The following is a 20,063-nucleotide window of genomic DNA, read 5'->3' as shown; positions in this document are numbered from 1 at the left end:
GTGTGTGGCTTACTAGGCCATTTAGAGTCAACCACATTGCTGTGGGTCTGGAGTTACTTATAGGCCACACCAGGTCAGGACAGCAGATTTCCTTCCCTAAAGGGGCATTAGTGAACCAGATGGGTTTTACAACAATCGACAATGATTTCATGGCCATCATTAGATTTTTAATTCCAGATTTTTATTGAATTTAAATTTCACCATCTGCCATGGTGGGATTCGAACCCGGGTCCCCAGAGCATTGCCCTGGGTCTCTGGAATACTAGTCCAGTGACAATAATACTATGCATCCCCTTACCAAAGTGTGAAGAGAGTTGAGATTGAGATAGTTTAAAATTTAATTTAGAACCATAATTTAACTGAATGCCTGAACGGGTTCAAGAGATGGAATGGTCTATTTCAGTTTCTATTTAAAGGAAGAACTTGCATGCATTGATATTGCACCTTTCACATCCTTAGGAGGTAAGACAGATCAAGTGAGTTGTGGGAGCTTTTGTCCTTTATCTTTATGAAGTCAATAGGTAGGAATCATGGAGGATTTACTCTAAAGGAGTCAAGGGGTATGGGGAGAGAGTGGGAATATGGCATTGAGATAGAGGATCAGCCATGATCATATTGAATGGCGGAGCAGGCTCAAAGGGCCGAATGACCTACTCCTGCTCCTATTTTCTATGTTTTCGATTTGAATATATTTAAGAAGGAAATAGATAGATTTCTAGACTCAAAAAAATCAATTTTCTGATGGGGGCAGTTGACAATGTGTAACTATAAAATTGGCCATACAAAGCTCAAACCTACACTTTCATTCATTTACAATATCTCCAATTGGTGACACGACACATTTTGCTCTGGCTCTTGATGTATCTGCCAATGAGGCAAAATACCCAAGAACAACCTTTCTCAAACCTCCAGCCCACTAAATTCAAAAGGCAGACCAGTGAATGAGAAAAAAAATGCTTTGATTTCCGTGTTTTACTTTTCTTTCTTACAGCCTGTAGTCTGTGTGTAAAAACTAAACAGGTTAAGTGACTTCGCTTCAGTAACTAAATATTCTGATTATTTTCTTGCTATTTCTAAAGACACAAGCAAGCTTCTTCAAGAAAATAATTAAGATAGGAGGAGGAGCCGTGACTATCTATCACCAGCAACTTGCCAAATCTTCTTCGGCAGCACACTCAAATACTGCTGTGGTAATCTGAGGTGCAATACACCTTTAAGAGAACACAAGCAGATTGACCACATGGTTGTATTACCCAATTGCTGTGTAGCGCGGGCTACATTGTTAATCAATAGTATTAGAATGGGTTTTGGTTTGAGAAGCACACCTGTTAGTGCTCTGTTCCTTATGTGAATAAACAGTATGTGCTTCATTTTACAATGGTCTTTTTGTCTACATCATCTTGATTACCAACTCATTTATCAGTAGATAGGTGTGCACCTGGGTTCGTTGAACAAGCGACCCGATCGAAGGAACATAACAACTGGCGATGAGGCAAAACGCGACCAGTCAATGACACCACAGAAAGTCGCTGGAATTAAACAGGAGCAAATCAGCCATACCTTGTAGGTGATTGTAAGTACACCTTTCATCATAGTCATCTGAATTATCCCCCTCCAGTATGCCACAGTTTGGCCATATCAAACCCTTTAATCAGACCACTGATGACTGGGTCACAGTACATTAAAAGTCTTGCATTCTTCTTTTTGGCCAATGATATATTGGGGAGGAGAAGAGGTGAGCGATCCTCTTACTGACGTGTGGCAGTCTAACAGCACCCAATGCCCCATGTTCCAAGAGCTATGATGAGTTGGTAAATCTTGTGAAAAACCACTTTCAGCCGAAACCCTCGGTAACAAATTTAAATTTAATTCGAGGTGTTGTGCCCCTGGAGAGACAGTCGCTTGCTATGTAGCTGCCTTAAAACAACTGACAGACCTCTGTGAGTTCAGGACGTCACTTAATGACATGTTAAGAGATCGATTAGTATGTGGGATTAATGAAAAGATCATGAAAAGATTCAAAAACAGTTGCTGTCAGAAACGAATTTAGACTTCAGTAAGTCACTGGAGTTGGCACTCGCGATAGAGAGCGCAGCCAGGGATTCAGAAGCCATCAACGAAGCAGAAAATGTCACCGTCCTTCATGTCAGGAGGGAAGCACGGGTTAGAAATGGGGTGAAAGCTCTGGGTTCCGCAGAAAGGCGGGAAACAACCACCTTTAACAGACTAGCGAAAGGCAATGGGTTAACAGAGATAAACCTACAATAATAACGGCAGAGATGGAACCAGACAGCCTGCAAACGAACAACAATTTAAAAGAATTGAATGTTTCTTCTATCATCTTAATGGGCACATTATGCGACATTGTAAAGACAGATTAAGACAAAACTTTAAGCAAAAAGGTAGAAATTGTGAAATCAACATAACAGAGGAACCAGAAGAAACAGAGTCAGGTATTTACTCACTATACAACTTAAAAATGGATAAAACAGAGCCAATCTACATGACAGTGAAAGTCAATGAGAAACCCATTCAACTGGAGGTAGATACAGGGGCATCCACGACAGTTATAGGGGAACATATGTTCAAATATCTGAATGGAGGAGACGACTCATTAAATCTGGAAAATTAAAGATGTATACTGGTGAAGACATATGAATAAGAGGTATATGCATGGTTTCAGTACAGTATGAAAATCAATCTGTTAATCTACCCCTAATAGTGGTAGCAGGGGAGGGTCCAAGTGTACTTAGTCGGAACTGGCTTAAGGAAATTAAGTTGGAGTGGGCTGAGATTTTTCAATTCAGAATGAAGCATTTGCCAGAATTATTACAGAAATATGCCTCCATTTTCAGGGAGGAGCTTGGAAAGATTCAGGGGCTGCAAGCTAAAATCCACATGGATCCTAGGGCAACCCCCAGATTCTTGAAGACGAGGCCAGCCTCCTATGCATTGAGAGAAAGTTGATATTGAATTAGACAGGTTGGAAAGGTTGGGAGTCTTCCAAACCATACAATTTTCCAAATGGGCAGCACCCATAGTTCTTGTACTAAAGCCTGACTAGAGTGTGCGAATATGCAGGGATTACAAGTTGACCTTTAACAAAGTGGCCAGACTAGACAGGCATCCTATACCGAAGGTTGATGAATTGTACTCCAAGCTGGCAGGGGGAACTGCATATACGAAGCTTGACATGAGCCATTCTTACCAGCAAGTCGAACTAAGAAAGGCCTCTCGGGACTTTGTGACTATCAACACACATCGAGGGTTATACCAATAAAACCGGTTACCCTTCGGAGTCTCATCGGCATGTGCCATTTTCCACCGGACTATGGAAAACTTACTTTAAGGGCTGCCCAATTGTTGTGGTTTATCTCAATGATGTCTTAGTAACAGGATTAACTGCTGAAGAACACCTGGCTAACCTGGAAGAGGTGTTGAAGTGTTTCTCACAAGCAGGAGTGTGTTTGAAAAGAGAAAAATGTATCTTCCAAGCAAAAGAAGCGGTGTACCTGGGCTATAGGGTTGACTCGCAGGCCCTTCACCCAGTAGAAGACAAGGTGAGAGCTATTCGTGAGGTGCCAGCCCCGAAAAACATCACAGAACTCAAGTCCTTCTTGGGAATGATTAACTATTAGGGCCATTTTCTCCCAAATTTGTCAACTGTACTGGCTCCATTATACGGTTTGCTCAAGAAACACCACGGGTGGACTTGGCAAGCTCCACAAGAGGCTTTTACGACAGTAAAGCAGTTGCTACGTTCATCGGCCCTCTTGATATATTTCGACCCAAAGAAAGAATTAATTTTAACCTGTGATGCATCCGCTTATGGAGTAGGGGCAGTGTTCTCCCTCCAGATGGTGGATGGCTCCGAACGGCCCATTGGTTACGTCTCAAGAACATTCAGTGTTGCAGAACAGAGATACTCACAAATAGAGAAGGAAGGCTTATCCATTTTATTTGGCGCTAGGAAATTCCACCAATACATCCAGTCGCCACTTCACCATTGTATCCGATCACAAGCCACAACTAGGCTTGTTTGGTGAAGACAAGGCAATACCCTCAATTGCCTCTGCACGCATCCAAAGGTGGGCATTGATTCTAGTTACTTACGAATATATATTTATCCACCGGCCGTTTAGCCAGACCGTAAATGCTGATTCCCTGAGCCGATTACCTCTAAAAGACAGCAACATGAATGCCCCAATTCCCCAAGAACTTGCCTTGTTATTAAACTTTCTTAGTTCGTCACCAGTACATTTCCCAACAAATAAGAGAATGGACAGAACATGATCCAGTTTTGTCTCACTGAGTAAGGGGACAAATTTTACAGAGTTGGTCTAATGAGCCAGAGTCTGACAAAATGAAGGCCTATTTTAATAGGAGATATGAGCTCAACTGCCAGGATGGCATCTTGCTGTGGGGAGCGAGAGTCATTGTGCCTCCGAGAGGAAGGAAGCCATTATTGACCAAATTGCGTAGTACTCACCCTGGCACCTGCAGAATGAAAATGTTGGCATGCAGCTACTTGTGGTGGCCAGGGATGGGTACTGAAATTGAAACCTTCGCTGCATACAGTGCCAACAGGTACAGAACTTGCCCCCTTCAGCTACATTGCATACCTGGGAATGGCCAGGAAGGCCATGGGTCCGCCTCCACATTGACTACGTGGAGCCCTTTTTGGGCACAATGTTCCTCCTGATCATAGACGCTCACTCAAAGTGGATGGATGTGTATAAGGTGAGATCACCCACATCTGCCGCACCATAGACAGATTGCATCAGAGTTTTGCGATACACGGGTTACTGGAAATAATAGTGTCTGATAATGGAACAACATTCACCAGTGAGGAATTCCAAAGATTTACAAGTCTCAGTGGAATAGCACATGTTAAGACCTCACCATACCACCCTACATCCGAGTTGGGTTGGCCAAGAAGGCAGTCCAGACCTTCAAGTCCGGAATGAAAAAATTGGATAGACACTCTCTCGCAACTAGCGAATCACGATTCCTATTCAACTATAGGACTGCACCATACACGACCATTGGTTTTGCCCCCAAAGAGTTATTGATGAAGAGACGTCTCACGACACGTTTGAGTCTCATAAGGCTGAATTTAGGGGGGAGGGTAGAGAGAAGTCAGGAGGCCCAGAAAAGTGGACATGATTACCACAAACATGAAAGAAACTTCACAGTTGGAGACACAGTTTTTGCAAAGAGCTTTGGAAATGGGCCCAAATGGCTATCAGGTGAAGTTAGTGCAGTGACAGGAGCTCTTTCCTATCAAATGTTGGTCAAAGGTCAAATAATTAGGAGACATGTAGATCACCCCAGCAAAAGGGAAACAGATCTACAAGAAAGGATGTGCCAAGCTTTCCTGTTTGAGTCCACACCATATGTGGAAGGAACTCCCCCTGGTTTAGAAGTACCTGTAGGATCCGTTGAGCCTGAGGGAGTCGAAGGAACAAACTTATAGGTTCCCACTGGAGATCCTAATGGACAGATAACTCCTGAGAGGGAGACCTTGGATAAACCATCCAAAGTTTTGGAACTACAATGTTCAACATGTTTGAAGAAGCCACCAGGGAGACTGAATTTGTAAATGGTTTATTTATGTAAATAGTTGATATATTATAAAGATTGTAATTTGTACCTTCGAGTAAAGGGAGAGGAATGTGGTAATGTGAAGTGCAATACACCTTTAAAAGAATGTAAGCAGATTGACCACATGATTGTCATACCCAATTGCTGTGTAGCGCGGGCTACATTGTTAATCAGTAATGTTAGAATGGGTTTTGGTTTGAGAAGCACACATTATGTTAGTGCTCCATTCCTTAAGTGAATAAACAGCATGTGCTTCATTTTACAATGGTCTCTTTGTTTACATCATCTTGATTACCAACTCACTTATCAGTAGATAGGCGTGCAACTATATTCACTGAACAAGCAACCCGATAGAAGGAACCTAACTACCGCCTAGAAGGACAAGGGCAGCAAGTGCCTCCAAGACACATAAACACATACACCATTGAAATTGGAGTTGCTGCTCCTTTATCTTCACTGGATCAAAATCCTAGAATTCTGACCTAACAACACTGCTGGTGCAGCTTCACTACATGGACTGCAGCAATTCAAGAAAAAGGCTCACCGCCATCTTCTCAAGGACAACTAGGGATGGCCAATAAATGCTGGCTTTGCCAGTGATGTCCAGATCCTGGGAATGGATTTTAAAAATACATTCTCCAAAGGACATTGAGTGATTGTAATTTTCCTGTAAACCCGACACAAGGGGGAACTCTGACAATGGTCCTCATTTAAACTGTAGTTTTGGGATTGAAAGAATTGAATGTGAATAAGAGCAGAGAGAAAATGTTCCAGAGAATTTCTTGTCTCTACAGGGACGCATTCTGTTAAGAAGCTTGGTTCACAGCAGAACTCTGAGAGTGAGTATATCTAGCTCCGTGTGCCAGCTTCCTGCATAATTTCCTTCCAATTTTTATTAATATTTCTGCAGCAAATTGTACTGCACAGAATACAAAATGCTGATGTGATGATTGTTGCTGTGCAGCAACGAGGTTAATGTGTTAAAAAAAACTATACCATAATAAGGGAGGTTGCTGAAAAACACCCAGGTGTTACAACACGCTTTGGTACTGAGGGCGATGTCTGAATTTCATTTTAATCAGGTGAGTAAACTCATTATTATCAAAAGCAAAAAAAAAACTGTGGATGCTGGAAATCCAAAACAAAAATAAAAATACCTGGAAAAAACTCAGCAGGTCTGGCAGCATCAGTGGAGAGGGGCACAGTGAATGTTTCGAGTCCGAATGACCCTTCAACAGAACAGTTCAACAGGGACGGGACCTGCACACTGACAGGTAAAATGACGCACGGTGACATTGGGCGAGCATCCCGACATCACCGGGCGCCATCGCGATATTTCGCTGGGTGGGCGTGCGATGATATCTGATGCCCGCCCACCATTAATTAACGGGCCACTTAAGGCCCTCGAGGCGCCAATTGACGGCGATCTTCAGGTCGTCGCATGGGCGCAATGGGCTGTGGTGTCTGGATTTAATGGTATAATAAAAGGAACTTAAGAGAACAAAATGACAAATGTGTTAAAAATCACATCAACTCATAAAGACCTCATCTTGGGCCAACCTAAAAGCACCAGTGGTAAACCCATGATGTGCCTAAGGTGCCTTACGTTTACACTTTTGGGTGCTACGTCTTGTTGCTGCCCCCTCGCTGGGAGTGGTATCTGAGCTAGCCTGCTGACTCTGCTGTCCTGTTGGCCTCGATGACCTTGGTGGTCGTCCTCTGGCCTGTGGAGCCTGTGATGGCCCCGCCTGGGAGTGAGCTGCCAGTTGCACAGCTGGCATCTCCCCAGTTGTCGCAGCCTCATCGGATGCAACGGTCACTGGGAGGGGGGGGCGGAGGATCTGACTCCCTCGTCCGGAGCGCCCTGAGAGGAGTCCGCAGAGACGACAGGCAGCTGCTGCGCCAACGTGAGGTCAGTTCGGACCCCCCGCTCACTGTGGATGGATGGGCACTGAGCTGAGAAACTTGGTGCCCACACCATCTGCCACACTGGCACTGACCAGCTGAGGTCAATGCCAATGTGAGGGCTTGCTGGTCAGAGCACATCCCCAGGGAGCCCTGATGGGTCTCCTGGAGGAGCATCTCCACGAGAGTCGCCACTCTCCCCATGGAAGTTGCATGGTGTTCAGCCGTGAGGCTCATTGCATTGGCGAGCGTACGCGTAGACTCCTCCACCACGGAGACCATGCCAAGCATAGCCTCATGTATCTCCCCCAGATGCTCCCACACACTCGGCCGCATTTCCTGCCCCTGCTGCATTGTGGACGACTCCAGAGGCAAATCATCAGGCACCAACAGAGCATCTGTCTGGTCTCCTGCAGCCCTCTGACTGCTGGTGCCATGGGCACTCTCTGTCTCTGCCAGCTCCTCCAGCAACTGTGAAGTGCCCTCACCGCTGTGCCCTGGGACACTAGCCAATGATCTAATTCCCATCGAGGTGCTACTATCTGCGTTGGTGCCCGCCTGGCAGAGATGGTGTGACGCTAATGAGTGTTCAGGGCCCTCAGGTGTGAGAGGGGGCCTCTGCTACTTCTCCTCCCGGCCCTGCTCCACTGATGCTGAAAGGAAGAACAAGGACATTGGATCAGTTAACATGGAGACAATGTCAAAGTGCGTCCCTGTCCCCTGGATCATTGTGTGCTCATCCTTCCCATAAGCATTGGTCAAGCCATGTTGCAAACTTCAATCACTGAACATTTGGCAGTGCCATGGCTGTTGGGAGAACAATCATGACCTCGCTGCTGGGCACACATACCTGCCCGTGGCACCCCAGCCTCACCAACACTGATGGACCAACACGCATGGCACCTCTCCAGATCTAGGGCCTCCTACTTGAACCAGCTAAGCATCGCCACCTGGGCTGGCCAGTCCTCACCCGCTTGGTGGCATTATGTGCATTCTTCTCCTGAAAAGGAGAGAAGAGCATTGATTAGTGCTACTTGTACCTGGATTCTCTTCATGGGCGACCCACCCCAGCCAGAGTGGGACATTGCAGGGCTCCAGTACCTCCTCACCCCGTTGCTGCCGAACACTCACACAAAGATGCCAGGCCTGTGCCCTACACCCTGCCCCCCTTGGCCCAATGCTGCCCACATCACATTAGGCACCACACGGTCTAACTTTCCATAGCAAGGAGGCGCAAGCACGTGGAGCGCAGAGGGCAGCAGGTGGTTCGGTGCCACGCCATTTTAAAGCTCCCCTCCCAGCATCTCATCACCCTGACTTGGACATGTCCTGGGATTCCAGCACTGTGCCCAGGTGCAGCTCCTCCAGGTTGCCCTCAAAACAGTAATGTGGGTGTCAGTGTACCACATGCTGCAGGGGCAGAACCCATCCCTTCACCACCGTCTCAGGGTGACCTCGGCATGGGCAATATCTGCTGTCCCACCCAGCGAAAGACACATGCCGTCAATGATTCAATGCAGTCACTACACTCAGACTTGGGGGTGGGGGGGAGTGGGGGTGGCACCAGGGGGAAAGCCTACCTGCTGGGTTAAATGACTAATTCCAACATGGTACTCACCCTTCCCAAGCTCAAGAGGTCATTGAAGCGCTTGCAGCACTGGATCCAGGTGCGTCGCACCACATCGGGGAGCTCACCACCTCCGCCACCTCCTCCCAGGCAGGTTTGGTCATGTTGGCGGGGGGGGGGGCGGTGGGTGGTGGCTTCCTCCTCCAGTCCTGGGGTACGAGGACCTCCGGCCGTGCTGCCACCTCCTCAAGGAGGGCAGCAAGGCAATCGTCCGAAAAACGAGGGGCACAATGACCTCCCCTGCCCTACCCTCATGCCTGGCCTGCTCACCAGCAGCGCTCTGGGGAGCCCTTCCAGTTTGAAAGGCTGCAGCAGCTTTTTAAAACAGGCCGCCCGGGGTTGCCATTGGACCCGGTGGTCATTGCAGTCCAGCCGCAGCCGCCTGTCCACTCCCGCTGCCCTCGGGAGCTGCGATTTACCCTGGGTGGGCCTTAATTGGCCTGCCCACCTAAAATGGCGGCGCAGACCCGATCGCAGTCGGTGATAAGGTCCGCGCCCACCTGCGCCCACTTCTGCTCCACCCGCCTGGCAGCCAGAAAATCCTGCCCAGCAGTTAAGAATAGGGTCTGGTTCGAGAAGCACACATTGTGTTAGTGCTCTGTTCCTTGTGTAAATAAACAGCTTGTGCTCCATCTTACGGTGATTGGCCTCTGCGTCTGCAGTACATTGTTTGCCAACTCGCTCACCTGTAGATAGGCGTGCAACCGTGTTCGCGAACAAAGTGACCCAACAGAAGGAACATAACAGGAAGCTGCTGATTCAATCGTTATTGAGCTGGGACAATGGAACTTTACGTTGGACCACTCCCCACAACGCCCCAATTGTCTGCAGCCAACAGGAAGGCGGGTGCACAGCAGGAGGTCAGAGCAGCATGACATGCACTCTGAACGTTAAATGGGGGAGATAGCAAGCCTGAGATCCTCTACAGGGGCAGAAGCCTGATATTGAATAGTAGCTCCCAGAGACTGATGTCACAGATAGTGCTGGGAGTGAAGAAACGCCTGCCAGTTCTTTCAGCCTTACCCTGCTGCCATCTCACTCCGCCCTCTCTCCTCCCATTTGCCATCAGCAGCACTCTCACTGCAGCCATATTAAAGCCATCAGCCACCCTTTTAATCACCGACGCCGGGTGGAATCTTCTGCTCTCACGGGAGCTGGGCTCGGAGGCAGGAAGGGCATGGACTTAGGCAGTATGATGGCATTCAGGTACCCAGCCACCTTGCCACAAGTGCCTGAATTAATTTCTGGGCAGGAAGGCCCATGGCCGACCTTCCCGACCCAATTGAGGCCCTTGAGTGGCCAATTAAAGGCTTCATCCCACCTCAGGCAGGTGGGCCTGTTGCCATTTGGCGTGCACAACAGGTAAACCACTGCAGACTGCTTGTTACCTCCAGGGGAAGGGAGGGGACCTCCGATCAAAGGCACAGTGCCTGACCAAGGGAATGGACGTTGGTAAGGCGGTGTGGGGTTTTGCTGCTGACACCCCCTACATCCCTCTCCCCATGACCCCCACCCGCGAAACCTCCCCCGCCTCCCCACCACCCCACCCCTCGCCATTATTGACCTGTGGCCTGGGACTCCGGTGCTTGTCCTTCTAGCAGCAGCCACGGCCTCCCAGTGGCGCTGCTGAGGGCGAGAGTTGCCAGCCTCTGACTGGCCGGCAGCTCTCGGTAGGCGAGACTTCCACCCTCGGGGTCTTGATTCCAGAAGAAGGCCCGCTGCTGGCCTTGCCACGGACATTGGCTTGTGGTCCGGCGGGCCTCCCTGAGGAGAGGCAGCGTGGGTCTCGTGCCAGCTCTCCAGCTGGCAGGCGAGACTCCCGACACCTCACCAAGATTCCACCCGCTGATTCACGCTCCCACCTCCTCAACCTGCCTGCCATCCCTAATTGGACGACAATCCCAAATGGAGGACAGTGGGATCGGCAATCCCACTATTGATCGGGCTCGTACCTGAGCATGGTAGAGCCTTCTGGAAAAATGGGAAAATTCAGCCCACAGATTCATAAACATGGGCAAACAGACACAGGCAGGGGCACATAAATAGCCACACAGATAAATAGACAGACACAGAGCCAGGCACAAGCAGACAGACACATACATAAAGAGCAACACAGATACTCAAACAGGCACATGCATAAAGAAATGCTCAAATATGTAGATTCACACATGCATACACAAACATACACACATTCAAACACACGTACACAGACAACTACAGGCAATCACATTTACATTTACATAAGCCCACACTTACACCCAGACTGACAGAGTCACACACAAGTGCGCTTTGAGTTTTCACATCTCAGGAATGTTCACGAGAACAGCACCAAGTCCCATCACGGAAAATAGTCCCAACTTCTCCAATCTATCCACGTAACTGAAGTTCCTCATCCATTCCTGTGAATCTTCTTTGCACCCTCTGTAATGCCCTCACACCCTTCATGTAATGACATTGAACACAAAAAGAAGGAAGTTATGCTGAGCTTTTTATGAATCACTGGTTAGGTTTCAGCTTGGAACCTTACGCCCATTCCTGGGCTTCGGGAAGAATGTCAAGGCCTTGGAACATTCATAAAGATCGAGCACAGAGCCTAATGTTTTGGGCATAACCCAATCTCAAAACTAGAAAACAAAGCAGCTAGTTTGTTTGCATTACAAATGCTCTTTTCCTCAGGTCTGAGCTGCACACTTTTGCATTCTGTGTGTTCTCGCCATGCAGACTGGGAGACTCTCCTGTAAATCCTGAGCTAGTGATCCCACCTGAGACAGGATTAAGGGGGACGTTTCCCTAACCCAGCCTGGGCAAAGAAGGGGAGGTTGGCAGGATCAGGGTGGGGAGGGAGGGGGTGGCGGGGAAAGCTCCACACCCATGATTAATATAAAGCGCCCCACACCCCACACACACACACACACACACACACACACACAGACACACCTCCCACCCCCACCCCACCACAGTTAGAATTCCTCTAGATATCACTTTGGCAGACTGGATCAAGGTGGGCTGCATGTCACATCACAAAAACATAGAGCACTGAAGGAGGCCGTTCAGCCCATTGTGCCTGTGTTGGCTCTGAAATGACCGTTCTCCCTGCTTTTTCTCCATAAACCTGCGTTTATTTTCCTTTTCAAGTATGTATTCAAGACTGTTTTGAAAGTTATAATTGCATCAGCTTCCACCATCCTTCTAGGCAGTGCAGTGCAGTCCATATCACAATAACTTGTCGTGTAAAAATATAATTCTCTTCATCCCCCACCTGATTCTTTTGATAATTATCTAAAATCTGTGTCCTCTGGTTACTGACCCACCCGCCACAGGATTTTCCTTATCTGACGCTTAACAAGACCCTTCATAATTTTGAAAAACTCTATTAACTCGCCTCTTAACTTTCTTTGCTGTAAGGAGAACACAAACCTCTCCACTGTTTCTACATAATTGAAGTCGCTCATCCTACTCCCAGTCTAGTAAAGCTTTTCAGTACGTTCTCTAAGGGCTCGACTTCACTCCTAAAGTGTGGTTCCCATAAGCATATAATCTAGGTTGGCACTCCATTGGAGTACTGAGGGAATGCCGCACTATTGGAGGTACTGTCTTTTGGATGAATCTTTAAACCAGGCGAAGGTGAATGGAAAAGTTCACACTGCACTGTTTTGGAGTGGAGTTCTCTCTGGTGAGCTGGCCAATATTTAGTCCTCAACCAACATCAGTAAAATAGATTATCTGGTCATTTCACACTGCTGTTTGTGGGAGCTGGCTGTGTGCAAATTGGCTGCTGTGTTTCCTTCGTTAACAACAGTGACCAAACTTCAAAAAGTGCTTCAATGGCTGTAAAGTGCCTTGGTTTGTCCTGAGACCATGAAAGGCACTAGTTAAATGCAAATTATTTTTTAGGTTGCTAATGCAATGATAATTAGATCAATAGGCAAATGGGAAGGTTACTGTTTGTTGAAAGCATTGCTCATTTGACGCAGCAGAATTTTGGATGGAAACCAAAATTTAGACAATAGAAACTTTAAAAAAAAGTAACTGAATTACTGATTGATATTTTCTGCAACCAAGTTAAAATTAACATTGCATTTGGATTCAACAGGATGTGGAACGAACATTTAACAATGTTTGTCAATTTTTGATCCTGATTAACCAGGTCTGATTAAATACCACATTGTGATGCAACTTGTAACATTGTAACAAAAATTATTTTACTTTTAAATAAAAATATTTTTGAGGTGCTCATGGATATCCACCCTTTGTTGTCCAGTCCTGAGTGATGATTGTAGAAGGATATCATATTATAGCAATGCAGTCATAAATTTCATACACACAGACACACACACACATGTACACACACAGACACACAAACAAGCACACACTCTCTCACACAAACACACACACACACACACACACACACAGATCCCAGAGACAGTGAGACTAATTGTGCCACTGTAAATCGCCGTCTCAACTGAGATTGGTTAACTAAATTCAGAATAGAAATTGAATCTGGGACTGTACTTTGATCTGTATCATCCATATCAGACCTTACTGTTAACCACTAGGTCATTGCAAATGAAAAAATACTGTACTTGCTGGAAATCTGAAACAAGAACAGAAAATGCTGGAAATATTCAACAGGTCAGGCAGCATCTGTGGCGAGAGAAACAGATTTTAAGTCTGTATAGGCAAATGGGTTTTGAGTGAGTTATAATTGTGCCCATAATTATTTCAGGTGACCTGGAATATTAACTTTATTTTTCACAGATGCTGCCTGATCTGCTGAGTATTTCCAGTTTTTTGTGTTTTTAGGTCACAGGGTGCAGTGCTTGTGTTTTTGAGATGCTAGGCATTGTGTGTATGTTTTTTTTAATCGTTCATGTGATGTGGACATCACTGGCTAGACCAGCATTTATTGCCCATCCCTAATCGCCCTTGTTCAGAGGGCAATTCAGAGTCAACCACATAGCTGTGGGTCTGGAGTAACACGTGGGTCAAACAAGGTGGGGACGGCAGATTTCCTTCCCTAATGGGCATTAGTGGACTAAATGGGTTTTTTACGACATTCAACAATGGTTTTGTGGACATCATTAGACCTTTAATTCCAGATTTTTATTGTGTGAGAATTTGTGCCTGTGTGTATGTGTGAAAACCTCTAGGTGAGAGTCTGTGTGTGCATGTGTGCTTGTGTGTATCTGTATGTAAAGAATCTATCCTTGGCCTAGTTATATTTTTCATCTATGTGTTCCCCCTCATTGACATTATCCAAAAACAGTGTCAGATTTCATATGAGTGCTGACGACACCTATTTCTAGGTCATAGCCAGCACTCTCAGATCCTCCACCGCCTCTGATTTGTCACGCTACTTGTCTGACATCCAGTATTGGATGAGCAGAGATTTCCCTTCCCTCAATTTTAAATAGTTGAAAGGCCAAAGGCAGTGTTTTCAGTCCCTGCTACAAACTCTGTTCCCTGGTCACAAACTTCATCCTCTTCCCTGGCCCTGGTGAACCATTCTGTTTGTAACTTTGCAGTCCTAATTGACCCTGATCTAAGCTTTTGGCTGTGTATCCTTTGCATCACCAAGATGCTTACCCCGACCTCCACGGTATTGTCTGTTTCTGCCCCACCTCAGTTCATCTATTACTGAATCTCTATACCCCTGACTGTCACCAGACTCCATTATTCCAATGCTCTCTCACTGTGCACCCTCCATAAAATTCAGCTCATCCAGGAACTCTGCTATCCGTAACCTAACTCATCCAACAACTCAGACATTGGTTTTTAGTTAACATCTCAATCTTAAAATTCCTTGTTTTCAAATTTCCCCATTGCCTATGTCGGTGACTTCCTCCAGCCTCGCAGCCCACTAAGATCCCTGAGCTCCTCTAATTCTGGCCTCTTGTGCATCCTTAATGGCAGCACTCCACCACTGGCAGCCATACCGTAAACTGCCTCGGCCCAAAGCTCTGGAATTCCCATTTACAATAATTCAGTAATTTCATGGCCACCATTGCTGATACTAGACTTTCATTCCAGATTTACTTAATTAACTAAGTTTACATTTTGCCGGCTGCCGAGTGGGGTTTGAATTAGTGGCTTCAGGTCATTAGTCCAGAACCTCTGGGTCGCTAACCCAGTGGTATAACCAGTACGCTACTACATTATTGTGTGTGTGTATGTCTTGGAAATTATTTCTCAGGAACACTTCCACAGTTTCGCAATAAGTCACGGAGTGGAACTGATAATTCCGAATGTGCTGACTTGAGACTTCTGGTAAAATCATCCGGAACTTAGCAAAGAAATTCATGCTCTGACATAAATAGTTTACAAATAATTAGCACTGCAAGCTGAGCCAGTGTACTGTGATTATGTTAAGGTCCACCGATCAACTGCCCTGTTCTGCTGACCAAAGAGCTCTCTGTGGTTGTGGCAAGAAAACTGAGGGAGGGAAATGACAGGAGAAAAGAGTATGTTTACCGTGAATCAAAATGAGTGGGAAGACAGTGAATACAAGAAATTATTCCAGCTGAAGAGGTTCCAACCTGAAGGCAGCTATCAGCTATATTAGCCACGGCCCAGTTGGTGGAGACTCCACCTTGTTTCTTTGTTCTTCCATGGAATGTGGGTGTCGCTGACGAGGCCAGCATTTGTTGTCCATCCCTAATTGCCCTTGAACTGAGTGGCTTGCTAGGCCAACTCAGAATGAACCACATTTCTGAGGATCTGGAGTCACATGTAAGGCCAGACAAGCAGATCTCCTTCCCTAAAGGGCATTAGTGAACCAGATAGGTTTTTTATGACAACTGATGACAGTTTCATAGTCTAGGTTAGTTCTATATCCCAGGTCTATTAATTTTAAACTCCACCAGTTGCCATAGTGGGATTTGAACCCGTATCCCCAGGACATTCACCTGGACCTCTGACTTACTAGCTCAGTGCCATTACCGCTAAGCTACCGTCTCCCCACCTAAGTCATACGGTTGTGGGGTCAAGCCCCACTCCAGAGACAAGGGCACAAAACCCAGGCTGACCCTCTCAGTGGGAGATTGCTGCACCATCGGAAAAGCTGCCTTTCAGACCAGGCCCCATCTCAGATGATCTCATGATGCTATTTTGAAGAAAAGCAGTGAAGCCCTAGCCAATATTTACCCCTCAACCAATCTCACTGAAATTAATGAACCAAAAAGTAAAGCTCTTCCTGCAGATCCTGACAAATGAAGTTCTGTTGGGGACTATTCAGCCTTGACTTATTTCATTGGTAAGTGAGTCTAGAACAAGACAGCCTAGTTAGAGCTAGATCATTCTGGCTGATGGTGAGCACTTCTTCACACAAAGGATGGTGGAAATCTGAAACTCTCTCCCCCCCGCAAAAGAAAGGTATTGAGGCTGGGAGTCAGTTGAAAATATCAAAGCTGAGTGATGGATTTTTGTTAGGCAGGGGTATTAAGGGCTTTGGAACCATGGTCGATGGGGTTACAATAAAGATCAACCATGAATTAATTGGATGGTGGAGCAGACCCTGGCAGGGGGTGGGGGTTGCTGAATGGTCTGCTTCTGTTCCATGATTTTCAGAAAGAGACAGCAATTCTTGTAATAAGCTGGCCCTGGCTTGGTAATTAGAATTCCAGCCTCTAAATCAGAAGGTGCAGTGTTCAAATCCCACTCTGGGCAGACTAGCTGAGTAGAAGCTGGAGCCTTCATCCCAAGTGTGCTGGCATCTAGTGAGCTATTCATGTCTGATGGGTGTAAGGTGCCCCTCTTGACCTGTGTATCCCACCTCCCCAATGGTCGGTTATGAGATTCCTCAAGCCCTCTGAATGGGACTTGCCACAGAACCAACTGATATAATCTGGTTACAGAAATGACCCATGAGGAAACTGGTAGAGGCAAGCCATCCACTAATCAGTATAGGCCCACTATCACCCCACCACCACCACATCTAAAAAATTCTTATGATCGCATAAACAGGGCTGATGACAGAAAACTAAAGGACAGAATCTTCAGTTCTGGAGTCTAAGTTTGGTGGTGAACGGGAGAATCAGAGTGATTCCTGCTGCGCAATGGGACAGCTGGACACCCACGATCTTTCACTGTTCAGCTCATTAATTATGCATCAGCAAGGAGCATGCCGAATCTCATGGCAGGGCAGGATGGAAGGAAGTTGCTCACCATGCTGTTACTTCATGGGGTCAAAGGCCCTGGTACCATATCTAAATGGCACCCGGCCAGACATTCACTCAATGCAGGCCAGGAACTCTACATCTCTTCTTCAGAGTCCTTGCGGCCACAGCTTGATATGAGCAACCACATCATCCGAGGGTGCCTCTGGCATTGCCTTTCACTCATCTGTAGATAAAAGCACCGCCTACAATACACCCATAGTCAGCCATTGCAGCGGATCCTACTCACTAGCATCTTGCTGCTCAGGCCCCTTCTCTGCCTGACCCTGTGCCAACCTGCAACAGGCCCTCCTCCTCATCTAGATGAGAGTCAGTACCAAGGCAGGGTTGCCTGCAGCCTGAACCATCAACACCTCAGTGGATCTGTGAATGAGTTGAAGTGATACATTTGGCCAATGTGTCATTCACAGGTTTCCATCCATCTCAAAGCCAGCAGACCAGTATTAAGCCCTTCACCTGTTCTAGACATGGTACCCCCACCCCAGGTGACTAGACATGGTATCCCCAGGTGAAGGACATCTTGGAGGACCAGAGATGGATGTTTCTCTCACTCATACATGACTGCACATGGAGACATTACTGTTTGACCAAGGTGATGATGGGCAGGAAGCCTCCCTCTGACACTATCCCACTTGCCTCCTCTACCCTCGAGACTCTATAGAGAGACCATTGCCTTGGCAGCATAGAGAGACTAACCACATGAGTCCTTGTCAGCCATGACCATCCACCCAGGAGGATGACGGTTTGGAGTCAGGAGTTTGCTGCCATCCACCAGCCATTCCCCTTGATGGCATCCAGCTCCCTCCCTCCCTTCATCCCTCCCTCCCTCCCTTCATCCCTGCCCCTGACAGCAGCACATGTCAAATGGCACAGAATGAACTGCAGCTCCACACCTTGCTGGGATCTCCATGTTATGAGACCCATGAGTCAGGAACAAACCTGCTGCTGTGTGGGTTCACCATAGAGAGGAGAACACAACTGAGCATCTTCGACATCCAGTTTCCTCATGATTATTAGGGTGTCCCTTTAGTCGGCCGCTTATGCTGACCTTTAACTCCACCCACCTGAAAAGACCCACCTCGCACATCGGGGATCTCACTGACTGACTAACTGCGTGGTCAAGGTCAGATTTGAACAGTGGTGTACATTACCTTCCAGACTCGCTCCACCACCTTCTACCATCCCCCGGTCACCCACTAAGTTCCCCCCATCACCCTTGATCCATCCAATATCACCATTTCTCTCCCCTCTGTTACCCTTGATCCACCCCCAAATACCCTGGGCCTGATCATGATCCACCTCCACATGCCTTTCCTCCCCTCGGAGCTGATACCCTTTACCATCCCCATGCCCACCTTGACTAGGCCCCCTTCCATTATCTGAGCTATCTGCCCAGCCTCCGTCCATGACCCCACCCCATCAGACCTTCACCCATCAGATTCTCACCCTGGACCTGCCACCCTACCTCATGTCACTCCCCCCCCCACCCCCTTGACTGTGACTGTCCCCTCCTAACGCCAGTACCCTGAGTTCACCCCCCAGGCCTCCACTGTTGACACCATCGATCCCGCCCTCTAAAAGTCTTTCTCCCCCTCCTTCCTCCAGGCACACTTTCCCCTGACCCTTACCCGCTTTTAGCCTGCCCCCCGTTTCCAGCCTCGACTCAGCTATTGCTACCTGCTCACGATGTGAGTGAAGACCCCAAGCAAGTGAAAGCAGCATCTACTGACCTCAAAGCCATGGAAGAGAGGAAGCTCGCCAGGTGAACGCCACTTATATACAGTCGTAAAACTGAATGCTCTAAACTCTCACTGGTGAGGAATTGAATTTGAAGGACAAACTTAATTCCAGTGAGGTGGACTTTTAATGAGCTGCATGAGATGCTAACGCATGTAAATGGAATACCTGACATTGTTTGTTGGGAAGCTTGACTCACAAGCAGAGTGCAGCCGACTAACCGAGTGAAGACTTGGAGTTTGGTGAGAGGGGAGTTTGGGGGAGGGGGAGGAGGAGGTGGTTGTTTCCTTTTTCTATCTTTTTCACCCCATTGGATTTAGTTCTTGCCCAACCACAGGGAAAGGAGCGAGCTGTTTGGTGAGTATCTGGTAAGTGGATAAGTTCTATCCTATCCCTAAGGTTTAAAAAAGTACATCATTTGGTGGTAAAGTTAATAAAATATATAAGAAAGCAACATTAAGTAAGTGATTAATATAATTAAGTCATTATTTAAAGCACATTAAGGGTGGCAGGACAGGTGATGTGTCCAGGCTGCAGCATGTGGGAGCTCCTGGCTGTTATTGTGATCCAGGGTAAACACGTCTGCAGTAAGTGTTTGCGGCTCGAGGAACATTGGCTCAGAGCCATTGAGCTGGAGGCTGAGCTGCAGACACTGCGACACATCAGGGAGGGGCAAAGTTACCTGGATGCTTTGTACCAGGAGGCAGTCACACCACGTAGGATAGGGTCTTCTGATTTGGTCGGTGGCCAGGGAAGGAGGGTGTGACTGCAAGTGAAGCAGGTAAGGGGACCCAGAGGGCAGGAGTACAGGAGTATGAGCCTCTGCAATTATCCAATAGGTTTGAGACTCTCTCAGCTTGTTTGGATGAGAGTGGGGGCTGCAGGGTAGATGAACAAACTAACCATGGCACTGTGACACAGGGAGCCATCCATGTGGGGGGAGCAAAAAGGAATGTAATGGTAGTAGGGGACAGTATAGTGAGGAGGGAGGATTGACACTGTTCTCTGTAGCAAAG

At 47.2% G+C, this 20,063-nt stretch overlaps 1 pseudogene; it reads left to right on the top strand.

The window, feature by feature from the left end:
- Nucleotides 1-2,479: 2,479 nt before the first annotated feature.
- LOC121282369 lies at nt 2,480-19,076 on the top strand (annotated as a pseudogene).
- The last annotated feature ends 987 nt before the right edge of the window (nt 19,077-20,063 follow it).

Source organism: Carcharodon carcharias, chromosome 9, assembly GCF_017639515.1.
Source record: "Carcharodon carcharias isolate sCarCar2 chromosome 9, sCarCar2.pri, whole genome shotgun sequence".
In the NCBI taxonomy this organism is placed as follows: domain Eukaryota; kingdom Metazoa; phylum Chordata; class Chondrichthyes; order Lamniformes; family Lamnidae; genus Carcharodon; species Carcharodon carcharias.
The sequence above is the reverse complement of the archived record's forward strand: the minus strand, read 5'-3'. Positions and strand labels throughout refer to the sequence as shown.